Raw genomic sequence first — 9,419 nt, 5'->3', positions numbered from 1 at the left:
CAGGAGGGAGAAAGCCATGGAGAGAAACCAATGGAGGTGGTGTGGATACAGTGCATGAAATAGTTAATATTTCCCTTTTTCTTCTTCCTCTTCCTCCTCCTCCTGTGTTTTCATCTCTGCTTCCTTCTTTTCCTTTTTCTCCTGTTTATGCACATTTGCCTCCAGTGCTTCTTCGTCTGCCTCCTTCTCTTGCAATTCGCCTTTGAGTTGTATTCGTTGATAAAGTGTACAGTTTGTATATATGCAGAGTGTGGCGCAGCCTTTATTCTTCCTATTCCCCTGCCCTTCTTTTTCGCCTCACCATCGTGTCTACATATAGTCCTTGTCACCCACATCTTTGTGCAATCAACACATTAAATAAGATCCTTGACCAATGCTCTTTTACTCCCATGTTTTTGTCTTTTACTATTAACAACTACAGGAAACCCAAAATTTCCTTCTCCAAGTTTACAATGCAGAAAATTTATCAAAGATACTTAACCTCAACTCAAATTGTCTTCATGTAAAACTAGTAGTAGGGTACCTTATACCTTATCTTATAATAAAAAAAAGTATTTAGTTTTTTTTTTATTAAACAGCAACACATTCCAAGTTAAGGTAACTACTATCAATTAACATAATCCAATAATAATTATTAATTGCTTTAGGTGAGGTAGAAAATGATTTTAGCAAGTTATGACCCATTTTTTGTTATGAAGGAGGGTCTTAATTCTATTGAAATTTAAGAAGTAGAATAATGCAGAGTAGATCGAGGCATCAACCTAAGAGTGAATAGAACAGTTTGTTATGGAATGTTAAACAATAGAAAGAGTGGGAGAGAGAACTGAGCCATGTGGAACAGAACAACTGTCTGCCACAGCAGAGATAGATCGGCCGGATAAGAAACTGGAGATAAACGTACAGAGAAGGGTAGAATCCGTAGGAGCTATATGGTAGTTTAGAATGCAAAGATTTGTACCAGGTTCTTTCAAAAGCTTTCGAGATATATAAGGGGACGGCAAAAGTTTAATCGAAACAGCAAAGAGGATGATCAGGAGACGGTTAAGAAGTGGTATATAGAACGCTTCTTGCAGAACCCACACTGGCGGTCAGAAAGAAGTGGACAGATGGTTAAGAATTTTAATGTTAACGGTTGTTTCAAAAGCTTTAGAAAGACAGGAGAGTAAATTAAGCTATAAGACGGTAGTTTGAGGGGATCCTGGTCGTTTCGGCCGTGAGCCATTTAGGCCGTAACGTCCAATATTAAACTGGCAAACAGTCGAAATAACATGCAGCCTAAACAGTAACCTCTCGAGTTCCGCGCTATCCGAGTTTCGCGATCCTCGAGTTTAGCGCTTAGTCCTAAATTCTTACCATCACGACTTTCGCGCATTACCGCCACGAGTTTCGCGTTGCTTTGACATGTTCGGGTCACGTCTACCTACCGTCGGCGTCATGCGTGCTGCCTTAAAAGGTGGTGTCCAACCATTGGGGCTATGGGCAACCGCGGTTGCCCGTATGCCCAACCGGGAGCGAGTTGTTGGTTGTCCATATGAATGGAAAACGGTTGTGAGTACGAGCGTGGGTACGTGGGTACCGAACGGCTGCATGTAAACAAACAGACGACGGCAGTGGCTGAGGAGTGAGGAGCAGTGGAAGATGGCCCACCAAGAGACTCGTAAAATGGACTGGCAGAGCTGCTTTGGTTACTACTTGATTAACAAGATAAGAGAACACCCCGTGCTGGGGAACCACAGTCCAAAAACCTTTTTTCTCGCGTCTATGAAAATTGTATATCTCCCGGTGTTGTTTTCCTCTTCTTTTTCTTTTGACCTGTAATGCTTGGCGGCGACGGAAAAAAGTAACAGTGGAAAATAGCAAAAGGGCATAGAAAACCAAAATCAGGGAAAGAAAAGAACAGAAAAACACCTAAGTTCAGGGTGAAGTGTATAAGTGCGCGCTGTGAAGTAAATAAGGGCCGCTTTCAGTCACTTTGTTTTCATCGTTACCAATGGCGGCGTTCGACGCTGTAGTTTTCCACGTGAAACTGGCCTATGCTATGGGGTAGTGGTGGCTGCAGAGGAAGCGACAGGTGTTGAGTGTGTGTGGTAAGGTGCGGGGCGAGGCTAGCCCCGCAGCCGCCATGGTGCCGTTGTAATGGCGATACCTCCGACACCATCACATCACATCACTACCCATCGGCCAGTTTCACTTGGAAATACTAGAGCGGCGATTCCCGCGACTGATAACGTTCAATACAAACAAAATGACTGTGAAAGTGGCCCTAAGTGCATATAGTGAAGTATAAAAGTGAGGAGAAGGAGGACATAAGAAGCGATACAAAACATTACAGTAGGTCAAAAGAAGAAGAAGGTCCACTACACTAGCCCGTGTTTCGAGAAATATCTCCCCGATGAAATTAGTCATTCGATCTGCTGTCCACCACGCATGCGCACTGTGGGAATACACCGCATTAAAAGTGTTAATTTGCCTGGATTTGTTCTTTTTTGTCCGTTTGTGGTCTTTGTGAGCGGTGAGGGAAATATGGAAGCAGTAAGCAAATTGAACCTCTCCGCGAGCTATTTTGCGGCGGCGGCAGCGGTTTACGTTCAATAAGCATTAACAAGTCAATCATTATATTAGTGATTTAATGATTTATAACAGAAAGATTATACCATAACACACAGAAAACTACCAGAAGCTATAGGTTTGTCCAACTGTACCACGGGTGACCGCGAGCAACCGCCCTTACTTTAGCAGACGACACCACGTGGATCACAAGCGTGTATTCAGAACTGCCAGCCAATTGTAAGGCAGCCGCCTTCAACTGCGGCTTCAGAACGACCTGTTCTCACTTCCCATTTTCTGCCTATTACCAAGGTACGTATTTTGAGATAACAAGAGAGTAAAGTCGAAAAAATTGTGATAACAAGGGAGTCAAGTCGATCTTGACTTCAACAGTCTTTATCCCACTGTAATGCAAGAGAAGTTGCCATGTGCGGATATGAGAAAACTAGATGAGACAGAAATGCAGTCGTTTTTGAGCGTGGGCTTGGTCAATCAAGCAACCGATGGCGATTTTGGATATCTCATTCTGTGCGATACTGAGGCTGTCTCGCGTGAAGTCGGTGAGAAAACGGATGACCTCCCACTGATCATCAGAAGACACAATATCACCAACAGAGATATATCGTCAGTCACACGCGAATGGTATGAAGAAGAAAACCGTCCAGCACCGTGTAAGAACATAACACTGGTTGGAACACATGCTGCTCAGGAGAAAATGCTGTTTGCTCTGCCCCTCCTTAAACTACTTATTTAACTAGGCCTGGTTGTTAAAAAAAAGTGCATGCTATTTATACGTTTAAGCAAAAGCACTTTCTTGCGGACTTCATTCAGGATAACATAGAAGCCCGCAAAAGTGCTACTTGCCCTATCAAGAAAAATGCAATCAAGTGTATTTCAAACAGCATTTTTGGTCGATTCCTGATGAACGTGGCCAAATATAGTGAAGACATAGATATTGTCACCAACCGCGAAAAGTTTTTGAAGCTGGCCCGAAATCCCTACTTTAAACGCGTTGTACCTCTCAATGATGGCCATGTAGTTGTAACTCGCCATAGGAAACATTCACGGGTGAATCATCCAAACTACATTGGCTACTACATCCTAGAGCTGTCCAAGCTGCGACTATATGATTTCTATTACAATGTGTTGAAGGCTCATTACGGAGATCGGGCGAAACTAGTGTATTGTGACACTGATTCCTAATAACAGAAATTGAAACTCCTGATCTATTAAAAGCCCCCATCCACGATGCGATCTGGTCGGACAGATCTGGTTGGATGCGATCAGATTGGATCGTGGATGGCCTGATTTTGGTCTGTCCGGAGGTCTGACGGCAGGTCGGATGGCGACCTAGCAGTGTTTGGTTTTCAGATCGTCCGACCCGGTCTGATCAGACCAGATCGCACCGTTAGTGTGGTGATCGTAAGATTAGGCGTCAGTTGCGTCCGCGACACGGCTGAAGGAAGATGAATACATCATCCGCAGACAAGCAATTTTGGGCCAATTTTATAGATTTATATAGAGAAAAGGAGTGTCTATGGAAGATAAAAAGCAGAGATTATGTAAATAAGCAAAAGAAAAATGAAGCATACGAACTATTGTTAGAAAAATTAAAGGAGAGAGACAGTGATGCTACCATTGAAACTGTCAAGAAAAGAATAAACAATATGAGAAGTGTCTTCCGGAAAGAAATGAAGAAGATATCTGAGTCTAAAAGATCTGGTGCCAGTGCTGACGAAGTCTATTCTCCTCAACTGTGGTACTACAGCTTGCTTCTCTTCTTAAAAGACCAAGAAACACCGAGGAAATGGGCGACCAATATGGACGAGGTAAGTAATGTATTAGGCTAGTAAAGGTAGGCCCATTCTCTTCGTATAGTTTTATTCATGAAACAAATCTCAGACTTTACAAGTGTCCAAACTGGACGTTAGCCGTGATGGTAGGCTACGTGGTGATAGGATAGTGTGAGTAGGAACTTGTTGTAAGATAGTGGGAGTAACAATCAAGGACATAGGATAGTGGCAGTAGGCTATAAACATAAACATGGTGGTGGTGACGATAATGATGATGACTGTAATTAAAGTGGTGAAGGAGATAGTGACGCGATACTGGTAGTGATACTAATGTAGTGAAGGGGGAAGGATAATGATAGGATACTGAGGTTGTAGTGTAGTACGTGGTGACGATAAGATATACATAATTGAGGAAAAATGGTGCATCAGAATTAGACTCGACATGGCTACTCCCCGCTTTAAGGGGCGCGGCTAGGCGAGTTACCCTTGAAATATAACTTTTCTTTTTCCTTCAAATTATGTTCGATCAAGGCAAGGAATAACTGTTCCCAGTAGTAGTAGTTCCTGCGCCATCACTCCAACCACACCACACAACTATCTGTTACCAACTAACCTGATCGTGAGGTGCGGTCGGATCGTTAGTGGGCATGGAATCCGTCCGACCAGATCTGTCAGACGAGATCTGTCCGACCAGATCGCATCGTGGATGGGGGCCTTTAAATAACAGAGTACACGCAGGAACCCTTCAAAAGCTATATAGACACAAGTAACTTTAGCCCCTCACATTCCTTGTACAGCACAGACAGCAAAGGAAAGCTTGGATTTCTAAAGTGTGAAGTGGGGGAAAGAACCATTTCAGAATTTGTAGGTGTAAAACCAAAGTGCTACTCCATCCTCTTGGCAGACGGTGACCGGTTGAGTTCAGCTAAGGGCGTTCCAAAGTTCATAAAGAAGAAAATTACTCATCAGCGATACAAAGACGCCCTATTCCAGAAGCAAACATTTACCTTTGACTATCAGGGATTCACAGTGCGCAATGGACGAATGAGTACAGTAAAATATCCCAAGAGAGGGATATCTGTAGTTGAGGACAAAAGATACTACATTAGCACCTTGGAGTCACGATCTTACGGTCATCCCGATAATTATATAGGGGTAGAGGAGGAAGAGAAGGAGGAGGAGGTAGCCCAGATCATGACACTGTCAAACGAAGAAAATTTGGAGGAAGGCGATGAAAGAGGCACAACAGAAGCGAGACTATAGTCTGTTCAGAGCATGAAGTCGGTTCAGGGTGGAGCTGGTATCGTCGTTTACCTCTACCCATGCTGCCAAATCAGCCTTCGTATACATGCGTCTTTCTCTTATTTCCCATCCATGTGCTATTTGAAAGCGATATTTTATATATTCTGTATATAGTAAAGGAAGCTACATAGTACAATGAGTGTCGATGTTTAGGATTATAACAAGGATTTGTATAAATTCTATGACATGTGGCAGAGATTTTTTCCCATGTTGCCACGTTGTGGTGTTGGTAGTGGTGGTGGTGGTGGTGGTGGTCGGTGTGTCCCCCTAGGTCCCTCCCCCGGGTCGAGAGGGAGAGAGAGAGAGAGAGAAACAGGTGGGTTGTGGGTGGGTAGGCCGGGAGAGAGTGCTAATCTGATATTTGGCGGTCAAACTGGCAGAGCTGCACTCATGGGAATTCTGGAATCTGCCACACCTTGAACCGACTTCATGCTCCAAACAGACTATAGCCGAGGTAATGGGTGGGCAAGAGATCGGTGAAATGGGAGAACAAGAAGAAACCTATGAATTGTGGGGAGAACGGGATGTGCTGGCCGAGCAATATTTTCTCTCGAAAAAACAGGTAGAGACGGATGATGACATGTTAATGCTAGCCGCGGAACAGGAAGAAATAAATCAAATGCTCTCATCATCCCCCCTTGAATATATGCTAGAAGATACAGACTTTTCAGAATAAATTGTAGTTGTTTATAAAATAAGGACTGGTGTGAATGTTGTAGATACTGTTTATAGTGTAAGAATTTGCCTGCTATTTTAATGTAAAATATAAAATATATGTAAACATATTCTGTATATAGGACTAATGTTGGAGCCTATGATATTATAAAATTGCACATGATGAATCTGGAATCATAATTTGACCAAATTCCAATAAAGATTGAGTTTGTTTGACTTGTTTATATGACCTTTATCAAAAAAACGGATGAAAAAACACAATAATTGTCTTAAAATTTATTCGATTTGTGGAGACATATGAATAAAACGCTTTTGTTTCGATCCGGCTCATACATAAAAGACTGCCGATAATGTTCGCGGCTGCGGCGGCGGCGGAGGCAGCGGGCGCTGCGGGCGCTGCGACGACAGAATGCGACAGGATTGCGCGCGGGGCTCGGGACGGGGCGGGGCGGGGCGGGGGCAGCACGGGGTAGTGGCGGTGACGAGTGACGATCTGTGTGTGGAGCCAGACCACTGATTTAAGCATGGTATACAAACCCCCCGATAAAGGAATTAGAAAATTATTTATGCTTAGAATAGCTTCATGGAGAGTAATACACTTCAGTATGAGAAATCAATAAAGTCAATACTTACTTTTTATGGACACGTGTTAAATGTTTGATGACATACGGGCATTAAAAACTTGCTGTAAGCGAATCTCATCACATGTTCATCATTCCTCGAATATTCGGTCTTGGAAAATATCCATGTAGCCTATATTTTTTCAAGAGTTTCTCTTACACCCAGGTGTGAAACATTGTTGGCAAAGTACATGGCATAAGCCCCGCACACATCGCTTCGCGTGCTTTGAAGTCGAAATGCATTTTTATACATACTGAGCCCGGGGTAATCAATATATTTAAAATGATCAGAGTATAGTTTTGGATCGAGAGCATAACTATCTAGGAACACTACCATGCCCGGTTCATAGTAGAGACAAATCCAGTGTCCCATTTCTCTTTTAGAATAACTTGGTAGCGTATTGGCAATGCACACTATAGGTTTTCTATATCGAGGTATAGAGTTTACCTCGTCTCCCAATAACACGCCTAAAAACAAGGCTTGCTTTCCTATGTGCCCCCTCAATCCTTCCATGTTGTTCATCGCACAGCCGCTTCAAGCGCGCACATCACACTGCAGCCGTCTTTCAGAGTTAACTGTTATTATACCCACTGTTTCGCCAAACAGTATCAACAGACGGTTCTCGTTTTCTCCCTTGCTTAGATTCAAGCTAAGTCTAAGCCCCCCATTCATTTCAACGGGAAAATTATCATTCAGGTTTTCAGCACGCAAATCAAATGTGCAAATCATTGCCCCCTTGCCGAAAATATCCTTTCCGATTAAATGGTCTTTGTGAAAACCAAGTGCATCCAAAGTACGATGGTAGAGCTCAGCATAGTCATGAGGGAATTTACTAAGAATATTATACATGGTTCTACCATTAACACTTCAGCTTATTTGACTTATATCGCCATGGCTCAAATACAATGGATTTAGCGTATAGTCGCCAGAATGAGCTTCCATGCTCGTTATAATAAGTGAGAGTTTTTTTTCCGGAATAACATTACCCAATGTTGATCATACGTTCCTGAGGTTTGGTCTTTGGCTAGCACATAGGTTTTCAAGAGGGTTTTGGTAAATGTCGATTTTAAAAGATTCCCTGTGGCGAGAGACATGTTCAAAGCATGAAGTGCATTAGGATAAGGAAACAGTCGCGTATAAAGCAGCTTGGCTGAATCTATATGCAGACGAATGTTATCGCCAGTTGGAGAATTTAGCAGCCATGCATTACTAGATAGTTCCATTCGGAGTCTAACCGAAATACCATCGAGCAAGTAACTGTCTAAAGAACTTATATCCAGAAGAAGCGGGGTACAGAGTTGTATACCGTGAGTCTTAACCCGCTTCATAATGGTCTTGTGTTGCGCGCTGGCATTGTCAAAGTATTCTGCTGTTACTTTGGAAATAAAACCGTTCTCTGGGATGGTAATATTAGCATTGGCTCCAATTGTATTCAGTTTGTTGGGCGACAAAGTATTCAGCATTTTAACGTATGACGTGTACCCATAAAGTACATTATTGTCAACAGCTACATCTCCCAAAAAACATTGCACTGATTTGAATAGGCTGTGCGCGGTATTATTTGTAAATTCAACATGTTGAGCGTCATCGAGAGGAGTAGTATTGTCTGGCTTAGTTAAGCGTAAAGAGGTGTGCAACATCAATTTCCCCAAATCAATAAAACTGCCAAGTGTTCCAGGAATGAGAAACTCTATATATCTATCGGATAATTTTATATTGAATCCAAGGTTAGTAGGTAAAACATCAGCATCATAACGGGAGGCAATCGTTGTTTCCAATAATCTCATTTTGTTGGGGAGGGGAAACAATTCATTGACACCGGCGGCATATTGCCCCAGGGGAGAACGTGGGTCCCCGACACCAACCGCGCTGGTGATGCTCGCCATACTGCTCTTAGTTCAACAATGATTACAACTCGGTAAAGATGTCCTTTTTATAACACCTTTTCCTCCCGACTCGCTTGACTTTCTTTTTCCCGCTTCCTCTAGTCAATTTCATTGCAGCTTGCTTTAAGGAATTAATTCCATGCTTTTTTATAGAGCTTTTCAAGTTGCTTCCCTGTGAAATATCATCTAGAACATTGTTTCCAAATGTTCGAGCTGAAGGCACAATGACATTTTTCACTAGGAAAGGAAAAGCTCTTTTAGCGAGTCCTGCTAAAACCGAGAATGAAACCCCGCCTCTGTGATAGCTTGGTTCATAAGAAAGTGTGACTATATCATCAATACCACTCCCTCGGGATGATATCTGTTTGCCATTCGAAAACAGGATATAATATTCTGCTACGGAAGGAGGGATGAATGTAACCCGCATGGTGGCGGCAAAGAGACTGTCTTTTCAAATGGACAACATTCCTATTAATACAGCAAAATGTACTCAAAGATTCAACGCGATCGGATATGAAGTAAACATGTAACAGGGTATCCTTCTTCGAAATGCATAGGGCGACCTTTTTGATCTGTGAGTTTAATAAAAATCGAA

The sequence above is a fragment of the Eriocheir sinensis genome, chromosome 13 (assembly GCF_024679095.1).
Source record: "Eriocheir sinensis breed Jianghai 21 chromosome 13, ASM2467909v1, whole genome shotgun sequence".
Taxonomy (NCBI): domain Eukaryota; kingdom Metazoa; phylum Arthropoda; class Malacostraca; order Decapoda; family Varunidae; genus Eriocheir; species Eriocheir sinensis.
This window is presented reverse-complemented; position numbering follows the sequence as displayed.